This window comes from Zingiber officinale, chromosome 5B (genome assembly GCF_018446385.1).
Source record: "Zingiber officinale cultivar Zhangliang chromosome 5B, Zo_v1.1, whole genome shotgun sequence".
NCBI classification, from domain to species: Eukaryota; Viridiplantae; Streptophyta; class Magnoliopsida; order Zingiberales; family Zingiberaceae; genus Zingiber; species Zingiber officinale.
The window spans coordinates 56,554,427-56,580,895 of NC_055995.1; the positions used below are offsets into that span (position 1 = coordinate 56,554,427).

The 26,469-nt window shown below is 38.7% G+C and overlaps 1 long non-coding RNA gene across 1 annotated transcript; it reads right to left on the bottom strand.

Moving 5' to 3' along the window:
• Positions 1 to 1,767: 1,767 nt before the first annotated feature.
• Positions 1,768 to 3,985, bottom strand: LOC121987416. The gene is made up of 4 exons (XR_006113573.1): positions 2,579 to 3,985; positions 2,189 to 2,502; positions 2,010 to 2,122; positions 1,768 to 1,911 (listed from the first exon to the last, which is right to left on the bottom strand). It is a non-coding gene; the product is annotated as an uncharacterized LOC121987416 (long non-coding RNA).
• Positions 3,986 to 26,469: the final 22,484 nt, after the last annotated feature.

Consider the following 26,469-nt stretch of genomic DNA (forward strand, 5'->3'; position numbering starts at 1 on the left):
AACCTAAATCAATGGAAAAAAATTTCAATCCAAATTTGTTCCGAATTAAAAAAAAAAAAAAAACCTCAATTCCAGTTTATTTTTTTATTGGCTCGGATCGACAGACATTTTTAAGCCCCTTGAAATAGTGACAAATAATAATGTTGTGTACTCAATGTGCCAAAAGAATCAAAAAAAAAGCAAAAGGAAATTTCTGTTTTTTAAGGAGCCCCTTGAGTTTTAAAATTATCAAAACATCATCCATAGATTTTTTAACTCTCCCTTCTATCCCCCAATTATTAACGACCTTGACAGAACTTAAGTTGATGCCTCCCACTAAGGTCAGGTGGTGACAGAGATCTATTGACATAGTGATTACCAAGGTAGATGTGTACGTAGTTCAACCGACATTGAATGGTTTGACCGACCAAACGTTAGGCGTTAAAAGTTGCTTTCGGTAAAATCTCTGTGATGCTTAAATTAGGTGAGGCATAGGGTGTTAATTCGGATGGATTATATGGATTCGAATTGGGTTGAAAATTAATTTTTAAAAATATTACTCAATCTGAATTTGACCTGAATCCGACTCTAACCTGAAATTTATAAATCCGAATCCAAACCCGTTCCAACCCGTTTCAACACACCAACCCGATTTTATTTTTAATTATTCTTTTATTTTTTTATCAATCTCAAAAACCATTCACAACCTACAATTCATCTGATGGTATCTAGAACCATACTTTATCAACATGAATCTCATTTGCATAATCAAAACAATCAAAGCCAACTAATTTCCTAAACTTGTACTCTCGAGTCTCGATGCTTTGACTAGGACTCTAGGAGCAAATGGAAGACAAAATCACCCATAAGCCATAACAACTCCATTGCATAACCAAAACATTGAACCCATTTTCTAAGCTCGTCCTAAATACTAATGCTCGACTACTTGCAAATGGAAAAGAAACCACCGATTACAACATCATGAATAATAAGGCAAATCTAAATGCCATTGGCTAGGTTTGGAAATACCTCAATGTCTCACAAATTCCAAGGGTCCAGGAGGTCACCCTCCTTCAAAACACACTCTTTCAAAAAAAGGACAAAAACAAATACAATCTTACCAGGTTAGATGGTATGAAGTGGGAGCAATGCCGGCACTTGATTGCCCTTTGGCAGTTATGAAACAAATTTAGTCCACATAAGTTCTTGTTTGAAAGCTTCAACAAGTTACATGTCATTCAAGATGCCAGTTGAGGAAGAAAAAAACCATGAGAGTCTCTCTCTTCATGCAAATAATACATCAACGAACTCATGGGTTTGAACCTTCAAGCGAACACACAAATTTCCAACCTTACTAATAGCAAACATGAAACATGTTTATGACCATTACTCCCAGTCTTTGAACTTGTGAGAATAGTGAGCGAGTAAGGATTAATAGATTCGCCAGGAATAAAATCAAATTAAATTGAATAACAAGAACACAACCGTAACAGGTAGTCAAGGTTAACAAGAAAGCAAAAGACAATAAGGTAATCTTTAAGAAATCATCCAAAAGATGAAAAGAAACACAAAAACTTTGTCTGTGTGAAACTGAAACTTAAACTCTTTACAGATAAATAACTCACAACTAATCAACTATTACCAATTAATAGTAGAATCTTCCACTAATCCACTTCATCATCCACGGAAAAAAAAGCAAACATTGCCTCAGAATACATTATAGAATCTCTTAATTAACTTTTAAGGCAATCCAAAAGGATTAAAGGTTAATACAACTATATTGTCTATATAAGTAAAAGATCCTCCAGAGTCTATACAAGAAAATTTATGATATCAATACAAAATAAAAAAGTTTTCAAGCTTCACAAAATAACTTTCAATTTCAAGCTCGACTTCTCCATTGTTTTACTCCTCCTTTATACCGAGTCAAACCTTGAAACAAGCCAACAAGGTATGAAATAAACAAATTAAAATCTAAAAGATTTTTAAAAACCTATACTTAATAAACTTAAATAGTTTAATCAACTTACTTTTCATTAGAATCATCAATCATGTGTTGTAGTAGGTTTTGATCTAGTATCCTCATTTGTGAATAAATTCATAATATTTTCAGTCAAATCATTCAACCCCACCTCAGTAGTTTCTACAAAAATAAATATTAGTAAAACAAATAACTTTAAAATAAAAATAAAAAAAATAAACTACTTACCTTTTCCTTCAGCTAACCAATCTCTACAACAAACTAATGCCTCAACAACATCAGGCTTCATTGCACTGCGATATTGGTCAAGTATCCTACCACCGGTGCTAAAAGCTGATTCAGAAGCAACTGTAGAAATTGGAACACTCAAGATATCTCTAGCCATTTGTGCAAGGTCAGGATACCTAAATTGGTGAGCTTTCCAAAACCCAAGAACATCCAATTTTGTTATTCTATCAATTGTTGGTTCTTCCAAAATATATCTCTAATTGACTCTTTTGAGCTCTGCCAATGAATTCTAAACTTTGAAAAGTGTCAAATTCCTATATCATAAATGAAATGTATTAGTAACAAGTAGTAAAAAATAGTGAGGAAATGCAAAAAAATTATCAACAGTACCTTCAAAACATCCATGCATCCGCTGCCAAAATTTAGAGCAAGAGAAGCATTATCATCAATGGCACTATGAGAGCTCGAAAATGCACTGCTAGTACTTACCTTGGAAGCAATACCCATATGCATATATTCCTCAAACAAAGAAACCAATTTGGATCTAACAAGACTTAATTCATTACTACCATGTCCATATAACTTGTTGTAACAAAACTCAACAAATTGCATCTTGAACCTTGGATCAACTATCACGGCAATGGCAAACAAAATCTTATAATCTTTCCAGTACTTATCAAATTTATGAAACATCCGATTGGCCATTGATCTCATGAAATCATCAAAGCTTTGCAAGGCTTGACTTATTGTTAACTGAACCGTAAAGATGCGAGGAAAGTAAAGGTTGGCAATAGAATATTTCACTCCAGAAAACAAAGTTGTTGTCTCATAGAAAACCTCAAGGAATTTGTATATTTTTTTCAACTTGTCCCCACTCATCAACCGATGGACAATATGTGAAATTAGTATCAACTAATCTCAAATGATTAAAAGCACACCGATAATACATGGCACTAGAAAGCATCAAATACGTAGAATTCCATCTAGTAGGAACATCTTGCCTTAGTGATTTCTTAGAATCAAGTGAAGTTTGGGTAATCGATTCTATAAACTTTTGCTTTCTCACTTGACTTCCTTTCACAGTACACATTCACGAATCTTATCAATAGAACTATCAATTCTTTTCAAACCTTCTTGCACAATTAAATTAAGAATGTGTGCACAACAACGAACATGCAAAAACTTGCCACCACTCACTAATGAACAATTTAAACCAAGTTGATCCCTTAAAAGGCCAACAAACACATCATTTGCAGCCGCATTGTCTAATGTAATTGTGAAAACCTTTCTCTGAATTCCCCAAACATTAAATAAACTATTAATTTTATCACACAATGCAATACCAGAGTGAGGTGGAGGCAAGTAAGAGAAGTTAATTATCCTTTTTTGTAAAACCCAATTAGAATCAATGAAATGTGCTGTCAAGCATATATAACCATCAGTGGCAATAGAAGTCCATAAATCAGAAGTGAAACAAATTTTTCTAGGGCATGAATGCATTTCTTGAGCTATTCTATTGCATTCATTTTTATGCATCTTGAGAATATCAGTCCTTGCGGTGTTTTTAGTGAAATAATTTACTTGAGGTTCCAAATATGTAAAAATAGATCTAATTGCCTCATATTCCACAAATTGAAAAGGTAAATCATGCTTCACAATTGCTAAGATTAGCAACTCTCTAAATCTTTCTTGGTTAAACCGTTGTGACCTAATGGCAAGACTTTTATCACCTTGTTCTAACAAAGCTTGAGCAATATCACAAGTTTTCTGTTTAGGACACTGATTAAGGATATGGCGTCGGAGATTACCTATACCCATGCTACTTTCCGCTTTGTATGTAATCCCATAAGCTTTACATTTGCAACGCAAATCTTCTCCCTCTATTTTAGGAAGCATCTCAAAATATTGCCACCACTTTGATTTCAAGACTCTCTTCCGTTTGCCACTTTCGGAGGCCTTGCCTTGCGAAGACATTTCTTCATCTACATTTAAATCCCTCGTAGTCGTAGATACAGCTGGTGTACCCTCCAGTTCCTCCTCCACACTATTCTCCTCTTGATCGAGATCTATAGGTTGAGAACTCATGTTGTCGATGACGATGTTGGAGAAATAGAAGAGAATCGTGAACCCCCTTCCTTCGACAACCCAACCACTGTCGATTGTCACAGACTCGCGGTGTCGCCTTCCTCCTAGCGCCTAAGTCCCGATTCTCCCGAAGGTCGAAGTCCCGATTCTCCCGAAGACCGAAGTCCCGAACCGAAGCTGCGACATTCTGCGAATGGCAAACCGTAGCCCTAATTAAAAGTTTAAAACATTAAATTATTAAATACAAAAAAAAGTCTAGTCCAGTGGGTTCGGGTTGGTTCAGGTGGGTTCGGGTTTATGGGTGACCTAATTCTTAATTCAAGTCAACCCAGGTTGTCCTGAACCCAACCCAACCTAGAAAAAAAAATTGGGTCAGATTTCGGGTTCAACCCAATCTGACCCTAATCCAAAAACCCCAACCATAACCCAATATTTTTCGTGTCGACTTGGGTCGGGTTATCAGGTCGAGTTCATTTTTGACACCCCCAGGCATATATAATGGATGATAGAAAAGTAAGAGTGTAAAAAATGAGAGAAAGCCCCCAATAGGCCAATATTAATATTCTTGGATATTTACAAGTATGTTTTGTGGTGTTATGTGTAGAGAAAGTAACTATAATCTCTCAAAACTATTCACTCGCTATCGCTATTTATCTCGGTGATTAATTATCGTTACATCCATTAATGCTAATTACTCAATTCTTACATGCCATTAATTCAAGAAATAATGATCATGGTCATACTTGTTTATGACCCATGACTATGTGGGCAGTAGTGACTATTTTGAAAAGATCATCAGCTAGTATAAGTGATCCTATCTAAAAGCGAAGGAGATAATGTACTAGATAGGTGGTTTAACTATTGACGGGGAGAAGACTTTGAATTGAAAAAATGGACTCCTTCTCTACACACTAAAGAGAGGGCAAAGGGAATGTTAGAGCAAGAATAAGGGAGGGGGTCCCTGGCACAAACCCTCCAATGCTCAGTCAGTACGGTGGGCGAGAGAAAAGTGAAGAGAATGAATAGTAGAAGCACGTGCGCAATGTAAAGCATGAGGACGTTTTTGCGTACGTGGCCAACATAGCCCCCTTTTATACCACCTCTTATAACCTCCACAATAATGAGGTGACAGAGAATATTTGATATCATAATATGTCCGGTGATGGAAGATATACAATCTGGAAGATGTGCAACATTCCTCCGAGGAATCTTCTGTTATCGATATATGAATCACTTCTTATAACCTCTGCCATCAATGAAGCAGTTAAGAGAATATGCCGTCAGAATGTTGGGTAATGGAAGATATACAGTCACCCTTCGAGGAAGGTTCCATAACACGTATATGTAACAATAGCAAAATATTCTCTGACAAGTAGCTGTTAATTTATGATGGGGTTGTTAGAATGTATACCAAAAGCCTAGTTTTTTTGTATAAACATTTATTTTGAAATGAGAATCACATTGGTCAAATGTCTGCATTTAGTTAAATGCAGTTGTCCATTTAATTTATATTATAGATAACATGGTGTGTGGTGTCACACAAAAGATCATGTTATCAGTTCCTTATAAATTATAAATAGAAGCTCACAACCAAGATGAATTGGGATAAACCATTGGAATGGTTGTAGTGTAATTTGGTACTAATTTATCTTGACTATAAAATTACACTAGTGCACTATGTGTGTATAGAGCAGGACCATTTGAGGTTGTTCCTTTTATACTGACTACATAAAAGAACAAAACCTCTGTTATTATGGATGTGCGTACTCTTAATCCCGATATAATAACAATCACATGTACTTAGTATTTATTTCTTTAATTTATCAAAGGGTGAGATTTATTCGTTAAATCAATAGGTCCGATAAGTTGGTAAATAAAATTATTTATATGGTGTGTTGTTGATTATAGAAGAAAATTGTGTCCTATTTATTATGATGATGATGTCCCCTTGAGGAGCTCATAAGGATTGTCATATAAACCCTGCAGTTGGACTTAGTTCCGACATGACTACTCTTGGAGCTAAATGTTAATTAAGTGAGTTGTCAGTAACTCATTTAATTATTGAACATTCGATATCTTAAACACAGGGAGATTAATGCACTCATGATAAGAAGGAGCCTATAATGTAATATGAGATTTGTGTGGTAGTTCAATAATACCTCTTTAGTGGAATGAGTTATTATTGATGAACTTGAGTTGGGTGTTCGGGTCGAACATAGGAAGCTCTAGCTCATCAGGAGGCCAAAACCAATTACTCCTCTAGGTCTCTATTGTAGCCTCTATGTATAAAGCCTCGTATCCACCCAAGTCATCCTTATGGCCGGCCACATCCTTGCTTGGTGCCCAAGCATGGGGCCGACCACCCCTTGCTTGGTGCCCAAGCAAGGGGCCGGCCAAGATCAGTTTAAAAGTGGATTTTTAATTTTTTAAATCTTTCTTTTTGTAGCCATCTACAATGTTTTAAAAGAGAGATTTTAAATTTGATAAACTTTCCTTTTTTGAAGCCATCCATATGGTTTTAAAAGAGAGTTTTAAATTTAAAAAATCTTTCCTTTTGTAGCCATCTACAATGGTTTAAAAGCAAGATTTTATTTTTATTAAAACTTTCCTTTTTTGTAACCATGATTTTAAAGAGAGTTTTTAATTTTAAAAATCTTTCCTTTTTGTAGTCATCTACAATGTTTAAAAGATGGATTTTTAATTTTAAAACTTTCCTTTTGTAGCCATCCACAATAGAAAATTTAAAAGAGAGATTTTAATTGTTGTTAAAATCTTTCCTTTTTAGCCATTACCAAGGATTATAAAAGTGGATAGATGGTGCCTTAGATGAAATAGTCATCTACACAATTTCTATTCCTCTTCTATTCTCCATATGGCCGACCCTCTCATATTCTTATTCTCCCCTTGCTTTCTCACCTAAGGCCGGTGGCATCAAGAGACTTCAACCATCTTGTGGTCGGCGGGTTGCAAGGAAGAAAGAAGAACAAGAGGTGGTGTTCCTAGCTTTGATCCCTTGGTGCCCGAAAGTGTTGGAAGAAAGAAGGACTTGGGTGGTTTTTACATCTTGGTAGATCATCACCCACACGACGTCTAGAGGAGGAGAGGAATACAGCAGATGATCAAGAGATCTTTAAGCTACAAAGAAAGGTATAACTAGTTAATTGCTTCCACTGTGTACTGGTTTATTTTTCCTTTATATGGATCCTGAAGTACCAACATAAGAGGCTAGTGATCTTGTGCTTTGATTGAGGTCTCTGTAGTTTAACCTAGGGTTTACTGTAAGGAGTTTAAATATTCAATTTCTTTGAAAGACTTTGACTAGGAAGTGGTGGATGATCCCATACCCAAGAAGGCTGAGTGTCTCGCTAACGACTTGGAAGCCAATCCTTGAAATAGATATTTAATCAACTTCTGTAATATGATTTAACTTCTGATGAACACATGGGTTGAACTTGGATTAATAATGTTAAGTTATGTTTGTAATCCAAGTTTAACTTTTGAAAAACACATGGGTTACTAGGAAAAGTTCTGTGCTTGTACAAATTTTTGTACATGGGAAACAAAACGCAATTTTGAGTAACACCAACAATTGGTATTAGAACTAGTTTTCTGCCTCTGTGTGTTTGGTTTTCAGTTAAATTATGCACTTTTCATACATAAATTTAGGCAGGATAATAGTAGGATGTGCAAATAGATTAACTCTGTGGTTGTTGGCATCCTAGTTCCAACTATTATGATCCTATTGTGTTTGTGTGTGATTTTGGCACTCGGGCATGTCGAGGGCATTATATGTGTGTGCATGATTGTAATTATTAAATATAGCAGGAGCTGTATTAGTTTTAGGATTTTACATTCTGTTCGATCTAGATTACATGTATATTCCCTTGTGGAATATAGAATCGATAAATGTAAAATTTTATTTTTATCGCGGATCATATCCTTGCGAGGCGTGGTGCTATTTGAGAACCAGAGGCGCAGCGGAAAAGGAAGCAAGATAGATGTGATGATATGACCCGTTGGCGTCAGCTAGGGTTGGTGGCACACGGAGGACAGCTATGGATAAAGCCATAATAGTTGGAAAATTAATTTTTATATTTATTACCTTTGATGCTATTTATATGTGCTGTGTGTGTGCATGTTAAAATTCCTCGTTATAATACTAAGTGGGAGAGGAATTATTTAAATTCCATGGTCTCCATTACTGGTTTGTAAGTGATGCATTCAAACTTGCGCGTTGACTTTGAGTGCCTTCCTCCACATTGGATGAGTTTGTTTGCGGATCACTAGATCAAACTCCCTTTATGGATGATTATAGGAAATTATTTAGGTTTGTGTAATCTTCTCCATTAGAAGAGGCACAATCCTATTTAATGGACTAAGTATCAAGTAATGGTATACACTTAGGCGCATTAATAGTATCCTCTCGATTGGAGTCACTGCTATTATTTGTGTGACCGAAGAAAAATCAACTATTAATTTTATTTGTCATAAAGTTAGGTTGACAAGATAATAAAATTAATGGGTAAAATCTCCTCTTACAAATGTTTGAATTTGTATACGTCTACACTATCATGGCATACAAAATTCACGGTGTTTTGAGGTGTTGGTGAATTTAAATGATATTGTTGGAGGAATCAATATTATTTTAAATTCTAAAGTTTTGACCACATATTTTGTGATTCTTAGGATTTCAAATGACTTTCAATCCTCTTGTTGTTATATTGAAAGAAAACAAACTTATTGATCTCAATTACATTGATTGGAAACGAAACTTGGGCATTATCTTAACTGCTGAAAGTTACAAGTTTATACTTTTTGAGATCTGTCCAAGCCTGCCTAATAGCGATTCTAGTGAAGAGGAGATTGAGTGTCATAAGAAATGGGGCAGGGCAGATGAGATGTCACGGTGTTACATTTTGACTTCTATGTCAAATGTGCTGCAACATCAACATCAGGGCAAGCTTATTGCTTAGACATGATGCGCAATCTCAAGGAACTCTTCGGACACCAAAATTGGGCTATTAGGCAGAGGCTATGAGAAACTTGATGACGATCATCATGACTGAGGGAACATTCATAAGGGATCATATCCTCAAAATGATGGCTCTTTTGAATGAGTTGGAAGTCCTTGGAGCAGAAATCGATGGGGAAACCCAGGTCGATATCATTCTCCAAATGCTGCCTAAAAGTTTTGAGCAGTTTCGCCTGAACTACAACATGAACAAAAGGGTTTATTCATTGGCGGAACTTCTGACAGAACTTCAAGCAGCAGAAGGGCTATTACGTTAAAGTTCTCAAATTCACATTGCTGACAATGTTTCTGCTTCTAAGCTGAAAGGTAGAAAGAAGTAAAAGAAATAAGTTTGTTCAGCAAAGAAAGTGAATCGATCTCTAGGGACTAGGCTACTTGCAGGTGTGAAGAAGCCAAAGGACAAGTGATTCACATACAAGCAGTTTGGGCATTGGAAAGTGGGCTGCCCTCCCAGAAAGGAGAACAATAAAGGTATATCTTATTCTCTAGTGGTTGAAATATGTTTAGTGGTGCTATCTACCGGTACCTGGTGTGTAGATACGGGAGCCACTGATCATGTCTGCAATTCATTGCAGGGGTTCCAGGAAACTCGACGACTACATGAAGGGGAGATTACTATCTACATGGGCAATGCTACAAAAGTGGCGGTTGTTGCAGTGGGAGATGTTTATTTATCTTTTGATAGAAATAAAACATTGATTTTGAGAAATTGTCTTTACATACCATGTTTTAGAAAGAACTTGATTTCAATTTCTAAACTATTTATGGATGGATATTCTGTTTCTTTTGATGATAAAGTAGTTAACAAGAAAAATAGGGTAGTTATATGTTTTGGTTCGTTGGTTGGCAATTTGTATACTCTAATCCAATAACACCCACGATACAACAAATAGAAATTAATAACACATCTTCTAATTCTAATAAGAGAAAGCAACCTTCGAAAATAAACCAAACATATCTTTGACATCTAAGGCTTGGTCATATTAACTTGAGTAGGATTCAAAGGCTAATAGCCGATGGACCTTTGGGTTCATTAGTGGTGGAAAATTTTTCAATCTGCGAATCTTGATTGGAAGGAAAAATAACCAAGAGATCTTTTAAGGCCAAGGGCTATAGAGCCAAAGATGTGTTAGAATTGGTTCATTCTGATTTGTGTGGACCTATGACTATCCAGGCAAGAGGTGATTTCGAATATTTTATCTCTTTTATAGATGACTATTCGAGATACGAGTACATTTACTTGATGCGCCGCAAATCTGTGTGCTTTGAAAAGTTCAAAGAATACAAGGCTGATGTGGAAAAACGTCATGGTAAAGGTATCAAGACACTAGGTCTGATCATGGTGGCGAATACCTCTTAGGAGAGTTTAGGAGAGTTTAGGAGTTACTTATCAGAGGCCGGGATTCAATCCCAACTGTCTGCACCTGGTACACCCTAACAAAATGGTGTGGCAGAACGAAGGAATAGGAATCTTATGGAAATGGTTAGATCAATGATGAGTTATTCAGAATTACCAAATTTATTTTTGGGATGTGCTCTGGAAACGACAATGTACATTCTGAACTTGGTACCTTCTAAGTCATGTTGGAAGATCAGTGGCCGGCTTGAAGGGGGGTTGGATAGACGGCGCCCCCAAATACTCGCTTTCACCCAACACTTGTTAGTGCGCAACAGAAATACAAACTAATACAAACAAGTAGAAAGCTAAACACTACAAGAAAGAGCAAGCAAACCGCTAACACGTTCGTTTAACGCGGTTCGGAGATTAGGGCTCCTACTCCACGGCTTGTCCTTGAGGTGGATGATCCCTATCCGTCGGTGGATTAGCCCCCGGAAACACCGGCTAGCTCAAACCTCCTTGTGGGTGGAGAAATCTCACCACAAACTCACCAAGACCTCTTGGATACAAGGGAAACTCTTGAGCACTTGTAGACTACTAATTAGACCTTAACAAAGTCTAATTTTGTCACCTTGGCCGGCCATACCAAGCTCCTTCTTATAGAGCTTGGAACAAATCAGAACCTGATTTGCCCATTACCAGTCGATTGGTCCTTGCACCAGTCGACTGATGCCAGCCCAACGACTCTCTCAACGGCTATCTGCTACAGTGCATCAGTCGACTGGTCCATACACCAGTCGACTGCTACAGTACGCTACAGTAACTGCTACAGTGCGCTACAGTAACTGCTACAGTGCCGCTACAGTAAAACCCTAAAACTTGGATTTTACTCCGAGTACAATCTCTCATGCACTCGTACCCTCACGACTCATTTGACTCTTCTTTGCAGCCTTGACCTCTTGCCTTCAAGCCTACTTCCTTTGGCTCTCGTCCCTCGGATGCATCCAAGCCCGCGGCTCGTCCCCAATGCCATCCTTCGCGTATGCCTCGAAGTCGCTTCCCTCGGCCATTGTCCTTGCTGCCTTGTCCCTCCGATGCTCCATCCTTCACCGGACCCGAAGCCGTCAACCTGAGTCACATGTGTCACCTGCAGTCCTGCACAACTCAAGTACACATATCAAATAACAAGGGTAATCCTAACTTAAACCCTTTGCCCAAACACCAAAACACATGGTCCCACGAACCATTGGGATTGCTCCAACAATCTCCCCCTTTTTGGTGTTTGACAATACGTTTAAGTTAGGGAAAACAAATAGCAAAAAAAAACATGCTAATGCAATGGACTTACGATGCCAAGGCTACACACTTGGACTTACTCCGCCGAATGGACTTACGTTGCCAATACTACACACTTGGCAACCGCCGAATGGACTTACGTTGCCAAGGCTACACACTTGGCAACCGCCGAATGGACTTACGTTGCAAAGGCTACACACTTGGCAACCGACGAATGGACTTACGTTGCAAAGGCTACACACTTGGCAACCGCCGAATGGACATACATTGAAACCTATCACAAGGCTCCCCCTACACCTACGCTCCCCATTGAGCTAGGATTTTCCCACAGGGCTTTTTAAGAACCTATCCCAAGGCTCCCCCTACGCAAAGGCACTTAAGGTTTTCCCAATTTAAACCTTACTTCTCTCCCTTTGCCTAACATCCAAAAAGTTCTCCAACAATATCCCAATTGTTGAAAACTTATCATCCAAACTGACCCTAAACTCATGTATTAATCCCCCTTGGATCCCATACATCTAAACGAGTTGACATGGTCAAGAACAGCGTTGAAAAACACTTTCAGGCTGGTATCAGTCGACTGCCCCAAGTGCCAGTCGACTGCCCTCGTCAAAATGAGCTTACAGAACCATTCTGTGCTCAAAAACATTGTTACCAGTTGACTGGTATCTGCACCAGTCGACTGGTACCCTATTTCTGGAAAAATCAACCTTTTCAGGCCAACTTCATAAATGCACCAGTAATTCCCTAGACCTCCAAAAATTCCCAAATTTTATGGAGAGGTCTATTGTACCAGTGTCTACTTGAGAAAAATATATTACAAAATATATCTATCACCAATCCCAAGAGTGACACAAAATCCAAAACTAGCTAAATGGTTCAATTGAACCTTGACCTAAAGTCCTAGTTTTGGCTTCCTCTTGATGTATTTGCCCATACCAACCCACAATGCATCCCTAGCATTGGTTTATATGGCATATATACATCCAAAACCAATTATCATGCAATATGACCCTTAATGTCATATTTCCTTGCATGAAACATAATCCATGTGTGCCAAATCCCTAGGTTTGAGACTCAAGTCCGTCTCTAAACCATTTGGCACACTCCATGGCTCCTCTAGACCCCCAAGTAGAACCCACCTGAGATCCATTGGCCATGGGTCCCAAATTGACTCTTAGAGCTCCCCCTAGAGCTCTTTGCCTTAGCCACCTCCCTAGGTGACTCATCCACAATGGCTAGGCCACATCGGTTCACCCCCGGTGACACTTGGCCTACAAACGTAACTTTCTTAACCTTGGACACCTTGTCCTTGGTTAATTTATTCTTATCATTAAATGACTTTCCCTTGCCATTTATTGGGTTCTCCTTTCCATAGTCATATGCCACCCTAGCATAAGACTTTCCCTTAGCTTTGGAGGATTCTCCCTTGCCATGATCATTTGCCACCCTAGCATATGAACTCTCATTGGCCTTGGAGGGACTAGATCGGTATCCCAAGCCCGATCTATCATTGTTGGGTCTTTGGCTACCCAACATCATCCTTAATTCCTTAGATCCAACATTGAATCTCTTAAGGAATTGTTCTAACTTATCAAGCTTTCCCCTTAAAGCTTGATTCTCCTTCTCTAGGTTTCTAACCCTAGAGTTAATTTGTCCAAATTGGACATTCTTAGACCTACCCTTCCTAGGCATGTGTCTCCCCTTCTTGGGATTAATGCCTTGGGTCTCCCTAGGTCTATTGTTTCTAGATTTTTCATGCATAAATTTCCTAGGGTTTTGATCTACATTAACCCTATTCCTATCATGATATCTAAATCCAAAATTTTTCATGGGTAAATAATAACAATTATTCCTAGCATGCATGGAGGAATTTAAATTTGATTTCAAATTTAAATTTGGGTTTACCTTACCCTTTACCTTTGGAGCTCCCCCTTGACATGAGCCTCCATTCTTCCTCCATTTCTTCTCCTCCTTCTTCAAATGTGCCAACTTTTTGATCTCTTTCTTCTTTGGGCATTTGGTGTGATAATGACCCCGCTCACCACACGTGAAGCACACTATGTGCTTTTTCTCCTTCTTCTTCCTACAACTCAAATTAGATTCAAAATGAATTGAATTGAGTTTAGAAGCTACCTCTTTCTTACCCATAGGACATCTACTCTTGTAGTGCCCCTTCTCATTGCACCCGAAACAAATGATGTGATCTTTTGACTTTGCTTCGGTGGAGGTGCTCACTAGGTTGACTTCTTCCAAGATTTCTTCTTCTTCTTCTTCTTCTTCACTTGTCTTGGATTCTTCTTCAACCATTGAGGATGTAGATGCTATATCTTCCTCATCCACACTTGTGGATGACCTTTCTTCATCCTTTTCCTCAAATGTGACCAAATTTACTTCCTCTTCTTCTTTTGATGTTGAGTTGGTCTTCACATCCGATTGGTCCTTCTTCTCCTCTTGGACCACTTCATCACTTTCTTCGGATTTTTTTTGTTCTTCTTGTGTAGGCAAAAATTCCTCCCATGGTAATTTCTTTACTTTGCTCCACAATTCATGGGCGTTCTCATATTTACCTACACCACTTATCACATTAGGAGGCAATAAATCAATTAAAATTGCTATTACCTTTGAGTTTGCCTCCGATCGTGAGGTTTGCTCCTCCGTCCAATGTCGTGTTCGGAGCTTCTTTCCTTTCTTGTCTCTTGGGACTTCAAATGGTTCTTCGACGACCATCATTGTGTCCCAATCCGTGTCGAGGAAGTTCTTCATCTTCACCATCCAAAAGGTGATGTCCCATAAGCTTCCTCCTTCGAACTTTGGAGGATCTATCAAGCCGGTCATCTTTGCTTCCTCGGCGGTTAGTCCGACGGAGAGCAACCTCGCTCTGATACCACTTGTTGGAAGATCGGTGGCCGGCTTGAAGGGGGGTTGGATAGACGGCGCCCCCAAATACTCGCTTTCACCCTACACTTGTTAGTGCGCAACGGAAATACAAACTAATACAAACAAGTAGAAAGCTAAACACTACAAGAAAGAGCAAGAAAACCGCTAACACGTTCGTTTAACATGGTTCGGAGATTAGGGCTCCTACTCCACGGCTTGTCCTTGAGGTGGACGATCCCTATCCGTCGGTGGATTAGCCCCCGGAAACTCCGGCTAGCTCAAACCTCCTTGTGGGTGGAGAAACCTCACCACAAACTCACCAAGACCTCTTGGATACAAGGGAAACTCTTGAGCACTTGTAGACTACTAATTAGACCTTAACAAAGTCTAATTTTGTCACCTTGGCCGGCCATACCAAGCTCCTTCTTATAGAGCTTGGAACAAATCAGAACCTGATTTGCCCATTACCAGTCGATTGGTCCTTGCACCAGTCGACTGATGCCAGCCCAACGGCTCTCTCAACGGCTATCTGCTACAGTGCATCAGTCGACTGGTCCATACACCAGTCGACTGCTACAGTACGCTACAGTAACTGCTACAGTGCGCTACAGTAACTGCTACAGTGCCGCTACAGTAAAACCCTAAAACTTGGATTTTACTCCGAGTACAATCTCTCATGCACTCGTACCCTCACGACTCATTTGACTCTTCTTTGCAGCCTTGACCTCTTGCCTTCAAGCCTACTTCCTTTGGCTCTCGTCCCTCGGATGCATCCAAGCCCGCGGCTTGTCTCCAATGCCATCCTTCGAGTATGCCTCGAAGTCGCTTCCCTCGGCCATTGTCCTTGCTGCCTTGTCCATGGTCCCTCGGATGCTCCATCCTTCACCGGACCCGAAGCCGTCAACCTGAGTCACATGTGTCACCTGCAGTCCTGCACAACTCAAGTACACATATCAAATAACAAAGGTAATCCTAACTTAAACCCTTTGCCCAAACACCAAAACACATGGTCCCACGAACCATTGGGATTGCTCCAACAGTAACCACTACTCCCATAGAATTATGGAATGAGCGTAAGCTTAGTCTGAAACATATTCGGATTTGGGGTAGTCCAGCACATGTGCTGAAGGAAGATGCTGATAAGTTGGATTCATGTACAGAAGTTTGCTTGTTTGTGGGTTATCCTAAAGGTGATTTATTTTATAGTCCTAAAGATCAGAAGGTCATTATTAGCACCAATACCTGATTTTTTGAAGAGACTATATAATGAACCACAAGCCCATGAGTAAAATTGTTCGTAAAGAAATAAGAGAAGACAAGTCTACCATAGTAGTGGGAGGGTTGTTAGGCAACCTGATAGATTCATGTTTTTGAAAGAATCTTCGAACTTGATCCCTGGTGAACATGAACCTGATCCCTGGACAGATGATGAAGCACTCCAAGATAAAGATGCAGCATCTTGGCAAAGTGCAATGAACTCTGAAATAGAATCTATGTACTCTAAGCAGGCCTGGGAGCTTGTAGAACCACCAAATGGTGTAAAAGCCATTGGATGTAAATGGGTCTACAAAAGAAAAAGAGGGACAGACAGGAAGGTGGAAACCTTCAAAGCAAGGTTTGTTGCAAAAGGGTATACTCAGAAAGAGGGAATCAATTATGAGGAAACCTTTTTGCCGGTAGCCAGTTTTAGTTTTATTAGATAAGAATTTAACCCAAGTGTATTTCGAGTAGTCATCTATAATTACTAAGCAGTAAAGACTTTCATTTAGTGATTTTATACCATAAGAGTCAAATAAATCTAAATGTAAGAGTTCAAGTATTTTATTAGTACTATTTAGATTAGCTAATTTATGAGTTGATTTAATTTGTTTTCCTTGTTGACAAGAATTACAAAATTTATTTTTAGGATTTCCTAATTTTGGTAGACCCTTAACTAATCTATTTTTGTGTAATTTTAGTAAATTCCTAATATGGGTGTGAGCTAATCTCCTATGCCACAACCATGTATCTTCATGATGTGTTAAAAAACACTTAGGTAATGTTTTAGATAGATTAATTAAGTATATATTTTTATCTCTAAATCGTTTTAGCAATATTTTAGTTGAATCATTATAACTTATAAAACATTCAGAAGAAAGAAATTTGACCTTAAATCCTGAATCACATAATTGACTTATACAAACAAATTATAATGAAGATGTTTAACAAGTAAAACCTTTTTAATTGATATATTAGATTGTAATTGAATTTCACCTGTACCAATTACCTTTAGATCGCCATTGTTTCCAAAGGCAACTGATCCTAGATTTTTAAACTTGATATTGGTAAATTTGTGTTGATCCCTAGTCATATGTCTGGAGCAGCCACTATCCAAGATCCATTTATCCAGAGCTTTGGATTCCTACACAAAATAACTCATCTAACTTAAGAATTGAAAGATCCTTAGAAACTTTATAAGCATATACAATTGATGCCCATAAAGCATTCTGCAGAAAAGCATTTAGTGCGTACCTTATTATGTCTCGGTTCTCCAAGTTGTGTCCGATCAGATGGAGGCCGTTAAGAATGTCCTTTAATCAGTGTGTAGTTACGAAGCCGTCTCTATGGGGAGCATTTTAATATTGAATAAATTATTTAAAAGTAAGTCCCTTTTATTTACCTTAGATTTGTTAGTCCCTTCGTGCAGTTTTACTAGGCAGTCCCATAGTTCCTTAGCGTTGTCGTAGGGGTCGACTCGGTTCAACTCCTCCATTGTGAGTCTGCACTAAATGATGTTGATCACCTTGTAGTTTAGTTGTGCCTTCTTGAACATTGGAGGAGCTCACTCTTCAGGTTCTAGTGGCGTTCCATCTTTTGTTGGAGTTGTGTAGCCTTTCAGTATTATGAACCAAAGCTCGATATCAGACTTAAGGTAGCATTACATTCTGTTCTTCCAATAGTTGAAGTTCTCCTCTTTCAAAAGAGGAGATCGGACGGTGCTGTATCCTTCTTGGTAGGAGTTTGACATCCATGAAATAAAGAAAATAACAAACAAATATCCAAGACTTTCATCTTGGGATTAGTAGTGCTGAAAAAATATAAATAAGAAAAAGAAAGAATATTATAAAAGAAAAGAAAAGAAATAAGTGAAAAGCAAAAGTTTTGAAAATACTTCGAAAAACGGTTAAGTAATTTCAGAGCTACGATGCTTTGATACTAATTGTTGGATCGAATGAGTGCGATAGAGGGGGGGGGGGGGGGTGAATATCGTGCTTTTAAAACTTTTTCTTTTACTCGTTAAAAACAAAGTCGTGCAGCGAAAAAATAAAGAACAGTTCGGTTACTTGGTTAGAAGCCTAGGTGACTCCTACTCTAAGGCCCGCGATCCTTGACTGCACCGATGGGCAATCCACTAATACTCTTCTTTCCGAAAACATCAGAAAGAAGCAGCGCATACAATATGCAAGATAGTAACACCCTACTATCTTGTAAGAATTTAAGTACAATGCAAGCTTTTCTAAAATAAAATATACCGACAATAATTGATGATGAAGCTTGGTCGACACTTCTGGATGGAGCAGCTTGTGAGTCATAGAGCAGTAGCAGAAGCTTGCACAGAGATGATTTTTGAAGCAGAACAGAGTTGTCTTCAACCTTGGACCTCATTCTCTCTTTTATAAGAATCGTCGATGTTCGATCGATCGATCCCAGGGTTCGGTCGACCGAACCAGCTCCCTTCCTTCCTAGTTGAGATCCAATGCTGATTTGATCTTCGACAATTATTGACCATTAAGGATTCGATCTACCGATCCCTTTGTTCGATCGACCGAACGAGCTCCTTATCTGTTCATCAAGATTTGTCGAGATTCACATTTATTGTGCCTTTAATGATTGATTGTTCGGTCGACCAATCCTATGGTTCGGTCGATCGATTAGTGTAGTTTTCTTCTTTTGATCGTTGCTGATTGAATTGGTCTGTGCTGAGTCAACCTGGTTTGATCGATCGATCCCTATGTTCGATCGACTGATCAGGTCATAACCTATAAAATAGTGTTAGACAAAGTATCCCTACAACACAAAGGTTAGTATAGTAATATATAATACATGAGTAATATTAGATAGTAGTGTTGGGGTTGCAAGGTTGCAAACATAGTCCTATATTGAAAACACATGGGAAAGATGATGGGTTTATAAGAAAAAGTTATCTCCATTGGCATGAGGCCTTTTGGGTAGATCCCAAGAGAAAAACCATGAGAGCTTTGGCCCAAAGTGGGCAATATCATATAATTATAGAGATATCTAAATTCTTTTCGATCCTAAATTGGTATTAGAGCACGGACTGCCATAAAGATTAACCGTCGACTGTGCACAAGAGCTATGGTCTGATTGAGCCATGTGGGTACAATATTGACCTCGAACAAAGAAAGTGGGGGCTCCTATGTTCGGATCAAGAGGACTAGACACTAGGCAGACAATATCATACCATTGTGGAGATATCAAAATTCTTTTCGATCCTACAAGTAGAACCTGTCTTGATCTCAACTTGGAAACCTTCCCGGTTTCTTCAGTTGGGTCAGTGACCTTAGGTTGTTCCCTTCAGGAACTCGACCTCTTTGTCGCTGCTCCAGTTGTTTACCTCAACCTACCTGCCAAACATTGATCCTCTAGATCTTGTTTGGACTTTTCACTTAGCCTTGATCAGCTCGCCAGGACTTTTCTCTTGATCTTTGATCCTCCAAACCTCTCGATCATACCGCTAAGCGTCGAGTCCTCTTGACCCACTTGGACTTTCACCTGAGTTCCATGATCTGCTAAGACTTCTCCTGCCTAGCCTCGAACTAGGGCTTTCCCGGTTGAGTAAACAGTCTGCACACTTAGTTAACTTGTTAGATCACAACAAGATTTAACTTGAACCTTTTACAACATCAAAACTGAGGTTTGATTCTAATGCAACTAGCACCAACAGAAGCAACTCTATAAAGTCTGGTTAAAGGGTTACTCTCTATCACAAGGCCTCAGGTCATGCAATTGCTAGACTTATCTAATGTACTTCCTAACGATAGCACTAGAGTATCCAGTCCAATTAGAATGCCCTAACAAGGATTAGTCCATATGTTAAGATCTTTTGATTCTAGAAAGTGGGTTAGTATTGATGCTCTATGTCACTAAGGGCATAATATGTCTGCTTGAATGAGTATCCTTTGTCACTAAGGATCCCCTGATTATCCACTCTAGTAGAAACTTTAACATAGAGATAAATATCTCACATTTACATGAATTGACCTCACACATATTTCATCAAACACATACAAGGCACAATACACATAGAACTGTTGGGATTGGTACTATAAGTCTAGCTTTTGTATGAACATCTATTTTGAAATATTTTGAAATAAGAAACACTTTGGTCAAATATTTGCATTTTATATTTATATATATATGTCAATGCAGTTGTCCATTTAATTTATATTGTAGATAACATGATGTGTGGTGCCACACAGAAGATCATGTTATCAGTTCCTTATAAATTATAAATAGTAGCTCACAATAAAGATGGATTGAGACAAATATTGGAGCGATTGTAGTATAATTTGATATTAGTCTGTTTTGACTATAAAATTACACTAGTACACTATGTGTGTATTGAGCAGGACCATTTAACGATGTTTGATTTGTACTGACTACATAAAAGAACAGAACCTTTGTTATTATGGATGTGTGTTCTCTTAATCCCTATATAATAAGCACTTATACTTAGTATTTATTTCTTTAACTTATCAATGGGTGAGATTTATTCGTTAAATCAATAGGCCCGATGAGTTGGAAAATAGTATTGTTTATATGGTGTGTTGTTGATTATAGAAGGAATCTGTGTCCTAATTATTTAGGCTGATGATATCCCGTTGAGGAGCTCATAAGGATTATCATGTAAACCCTGCAGGTGGACTTTGTCCGGCATGATAATAAAGTTGAGTGGTACTACTCTTGGAATCATATGTTAATTAATTGAGTTGTCAGTAACTCATTTAATTAACGGACATACGATATCTTAAACATAAGGAGATTAACACACTCATGATAAGAAGGAGCCCATATTGTAATATGGGATTGGTGCGGTAGTTTAATAATAACCCTTTAGTGGTATGAGTTATTATTGATGAACTTGAGTTGGGTGTTCGGGCCGAATACAGGAAGCCCAAGCCCATCAGGAGGCCTAAACCAATTCCTCCTCTAGGTCCCTGTTGTAGCCTTTATATAAAGCCTCGCATCCACCCATCCACAACTTGGTTTGGTTTTTCTCTACCTTCCTAGGGCCGGCGGTAAGGGCTATAAGAAGGAGTAAGTGGTGTCCCCTAAAACCTAATTTTTTCACAATTCTCTTCTCTCCTCCTAGGGTCGGCGACACACATCCTCCTCCTTGTGGCCGGTGCCCCTCACCTCCTCCCTCCTTGTGGCCAACTCCCCTCCCCTCCTCCTTGCTTAGGGTCAGCACCCCTCCACATTGCCAAGGGTCGACGCCCCTCTTCCTTGCTAGGGTCGGCGCCCCTCCTTGCTAGGGTCGGTGCCCCTCCATGCTAGGGCTGGCACCCCTCCTTGCTAGGGTCGGCGCCCCTCTTTGCTAAGATCTCTTGGTGGGAGGCGGATTAGAGAAGAGGAAGAAGAGGAGAAGGAAGAAGATTAGTAGGCGCCCCATCCTAGAGATTCCTTGGTGGTCAGTGGTTTGGAAACAAAGAAGAGAAGAAGGGTGATTTTGTCTTGGTAGATTGTCGCCAACACGATGTCTAAGAAGAGAAGAGGAATACGGTAGAAGATCAAGAGTTCTTTAGCTATAAAGGAAAGGTACAACTAGTTATTTAATTTCGATGTGTAATTAGTTTAGTTTTCTTTGTATCGATTTTGAATACCAAAACAAGAGGCCAACGATCTTATACTTCGATCAAGGTGTGCTTTGATTCATCAAGAACTTGCTTGATTGATCAAACATATGTCTGATCGAACATGCGAGTTGCTAGGAAAAGTTTTGCACTTGTACAATTTTTGTATAGGGAAATTGAAATAAAACGGAATTCTAGCGCCTTCAAGAACATGATATAAACACTTCATAGCATTAGAAAATGTTAAAATACATAGTTCATAAATCCACAATATATCATAACTACTTCCCACATCCTAGATCTGGAGATTTACTCCATCACAATGAGAATATAACCAAAATACAATGAAAATAGCAAACTACAACTTAATATATAGAAATAGAGAGAGGAGAGTGCTTATCCTTGAAGCCCGATGTCTTTGGAAGTGTTCCCCTTACTTTGGAGGTGGATAGATTAGTGAAGATGGACGATCTCGGGTTCCCCTAAGGGGGAGAACCCTTCCCCAAGGAATGGGGGCTAGCCCCAAGCCTCCCTACCCCATAAAAGGGGAGAAAAAACCCTTTAAATAGGGCAGAGCACAAGCCTAACATGGACCTTGCCAAGATCATGTGGCATCCACATGGTCAGTTCCTTCTTGGCCTCGGCTAGTGTCATATGGCCGTGTGGATTCATACGGTCGTGTCTTGATTGCTCTCTGGATGAGTGACACGACTTTGTGGGATCACACAGTTGTGTTCTGCTTGCTTGTTGGATGAATGGCACGACCATGTGGGATCACATGGCCATGTGGGATCACACAGCCGTGTCTTGCTTCTCCTCTGGTTGGGCCACATGGCCATGTGGCTTCATACAGTCGTGGTGATCCTCCCTTCTGCTCCTTTGATATGGCCTTGTGGGATCATACGACTAGTGTCATTTCCCTGTATGCTCTCCGGATCATCAACAAATGACATTTTTTGCATCAAATGTCGTCCTGTCAATTAAAACAAGCAAAGAGAAGATTTTCGAATAGAATATAATGGAATTATGACATTATAATAAAATAGGGTGCAATAAATATAGATTACGCTAATGAAATACAAGTAGATGTTCGTCAAAGTATGTATAAAAGTGTATATAATCTATGCACATCACTCGTTCAACCAAAAGCATTTCCTCTTATCGATCTAGTGTGTCTTCCTCCAATTGCAAAGACTCAGCCAACATAGCCATAAGAAGAGTTTCCATTGCATAAAATAAAAAGGACCTCAATTAGAGATAACATGAAGATTAAGTTATCAATTCTTATTGAATGAAAATGGAAGCATCACTCGGACAGGGCTTAGTTTGAACAAGTAGAGTAGGCCTTCATGTGGTAATTCTGGAGCTCTAAATTACAGCTCGGTTAGCTTCTCCGAGATAAAAATAAAAGATGGATCACATTTATAGTTTCCTAGGTTAGGAAGGGGAGGAAGGTATGCTCGCCATTTAGTCAGCCAAGAGATAAGCTCAGGCATCCAAATGAGAAAGAAATAAGATTTCCATCTCTTATTCAAGGAAGGCAGGTCCTTAAAGAAAACTACCTTAGGTTGAGATTGGAATAAGAAGACCTCAAGCTCTGATTTTCTTGGGATAAGAAAATAGTGGAAGTTACGTGAGGTCAAAGGAATACCATATAGACAAAACAGGATGTGCATTCCACACATGGTACGAAAAGCGTTAAGCGCAAGTTGCTAGAGTGGGAGGTTAAAATAGCGACTTATCTCGGATAGAAATGAGGAATCAAAAAGCATAAATCCATAAGGATCTATTCCTTGAAAAAGGTGACAAAACCAGGAGGAGGACAATGAGGGAAGTCTTTCGGAGTTGGAATGCAGATATAGAAGTTTTTGGTATTTCTAGAGCTAGACGAAGCATTTCTAGGTTACAATTATCGATATCATAATGAGTAAAGGTGTACCAAGGAGAAAATGTTTCTTTGGCCATGAGTGGATGAAAAAAGGAAGATAGAAAAAATAACTTACTTATGCAGGTTGCAAAAGGGGGAAGGTCATTTATAGAAATCGCCGAAAGAGAAGGTTGAAGAGGATGAAACACAAGTAGTTTTCTTCTGTGACGCTTAGGGTTCTTTAAACAATAGCCATAAGAAAATTTCCATTCCAGCTGTATAATCAAATCTGCTTGATCCTTAGTCACCATTGGATTGGAGCGGAGGGAGTGTGGTTGGGCCATAAGAAATGACGTCCGTCAACGGTCGCTTCACAGAATGAGGTAGTGGGGCACGTGGCATGTAAGATCTGATAATTAAATAATAAGTGTTATTGGAGAAATAATCTTATGAAATTTTTTAAAAATTTTTAGAATTTTTTCAGGATTTAAACGATGATCGTATAACACGTTTGAGGGGATAGATCTATTAGGCTTAGAGAAAGCCTTGTTTGAATTATCAGTTTAGTGGGCGTTGATTAATTGATTAACTTAAAGTTAGATTATTAAACCTAAGTATATAAGCCTAGGTTTGCTGTTCATTTCTCCTAATCCCAATCTCACTTCTTCCCCAACCTAGTTCCGTCGACATCGCACTCGACGCCATCGCCGGTGCCACTCGACCGTTGTCGACCATTCGCGTGAGGCCCAGAGGAGACACATCAACCATCATGAGAGGCGACATTGTTGGCACGAGTGAGAGCCCTCTTGGTCTCTCCTCTGCTTGATCCCCTCTTGCAGATTTCCACCACCACTTTCCGATCTCATGGTGTAGATCCACCACCGTGCCCTTCTTCATCTTCTCTTCATCGCTGGTCGGTCATCTTCCTCTGACGAATCATCATCTAACTTTCTTCGGCTGACTGTCATTGGGACTTTTCCCTTCACCTAATTACCATTGCTTTACTCTGAGCTAACAACTCTTAGGTACAAACAGGGACACGTGATTATGTCCTAGATCTATATCTATAGCTTATCCTTCATTTTTATTGCTATTTGTGATTGAGATTTCTTCTTCCCCTCATTATGAGCCATCATCCTTCTACTTGTGCCAGATTCATTCTCTGTGCTTAGCCATGCCCATCTCAAAGAGCTAGCTGTCGGCTATGGTGAGAGCCACCTCCTGATCACCTTGATTCATTACTTCCCTTCTTTTGAGCGAGATTGAATGAGTGATGCTATAGCCACCTATTGAGTGAGAGTCACTGATCGCCATGAGTCACTGTTGGAGCAGCAAACAACCACTGGAGTGTTGGTTAGTCCTAGGAAAACGTACCGGTTCCACTGTACAAAATTTTTTTGTACAAGTGTCGAACCTTTCCTTAAATAACCTATTGTGTTCTTTAGAAGTTAAATTAGGAATCGCAGACGGAACTTAACATCATTGATTCCAAATTTAACTTATCTGTTCTTAATGGGTTAGATTTGAATCGCAAACGGAACTTAACACTATTGATTCAAATCTACCTAAGTTATTAATTCCATAAATATTAATTTCCAAAATTGGCTTCCAGGACTGCATGGCGAGGCACATGGCCTTCTTGGATATGGGAGCAACCACCACCGCCTAGGCAAAGCCTTTTAAGGAAAGCTAATATTTATTTCCTTAAATAACTCTAGGTTAACCAAAAAGAACAATCGAATCACAAATTCGAAAAAGAAGAAAACACAAACTCAAAAAAACTATTTCGAAAACTCTAGAATCATATGTCTCTTCTGTTTGGTATTTCCATAAATAACTATACAAAGAAAACTAGTATGATGCAGAAAATAATTACTAGTTATACCTTTCTTTGTAAGCAAAAATAACCTCTTGATCTTCTACCGTATTCCTCTTCTTATCTCAGACGTTGTGTGGGCAACGATCTTCTGAGATGAGAACCACCAAGCTCCATCTTCTCCAAGCTAGATTCGGCCACCATTAATTCTCCATGAGAAGTAAAGATCCGGCCACCACCACCAAGCTCCAAGGGATGCTAGAAACGAAGCCTTCTTTCTCTCCTTCTTCTCCTAGCTAGAACCGGCCACCATGGACTTCCCTTAAGTTGATGCCACTGGCGACAAAGGAGGAAGAGAAAAGAAGGAGAAGAGGAGACCCTAGGGCCGGCCACACCAAGGAAGAAAAGAGAGGAAGAAAAGAATAGAGTCATTCACCATGAAGGCACCTCTACCACCTCTTTTATAATCCTTGGTCTTGGCAAATAAGGAAATTTAAATAAAAACTTCCTTAATTCTTTTTCCATGAAAAGAAAATTTTATTTAATTAAAAATCAATTCCCTTTTCATTATTATAATGGTCGGCCACCAATTTCCCCAAAACAAGGAGAGTTTTAATTAAAACAAAAATTAAAACTTCCTAATTTGTTTCCGGAAATTTATAAAAAATTTCTCCAATAATTTTTCCCTTCATGGTGGATTATAAAAAGGAAATTTTATAAATTAAAATAATTCTTTAAACATGTGGATACTTTACAAAAAGGAAAGTTATCTTAAAAATTAAAATCTACTTTTAATCTACAAATAAGGAAAGATATCAAATCTTTCCTTAATCTCTTGTAGAAACTTATAAAAGAGATATTTAATTTTTAAACTCACTTTTAAATCATGAACATGGTTAAAAAGGAAAGGTTTCTTAAAAATTAAAATCTACCTTTCAATCTACAAATAAGGAAGATTTCAAATCTTTTCTTAATCTTTTGTAGAAAGCTATAAAAGGAAAGATTTAAATTTCAAACTCTCTTTTAAAACCATGATATCCACATAAGAAATAATTTTAATAAAAATCTCTTTTAAATATGATGTGGCCGGCCACCTAAGCTTGGGCTCCAAG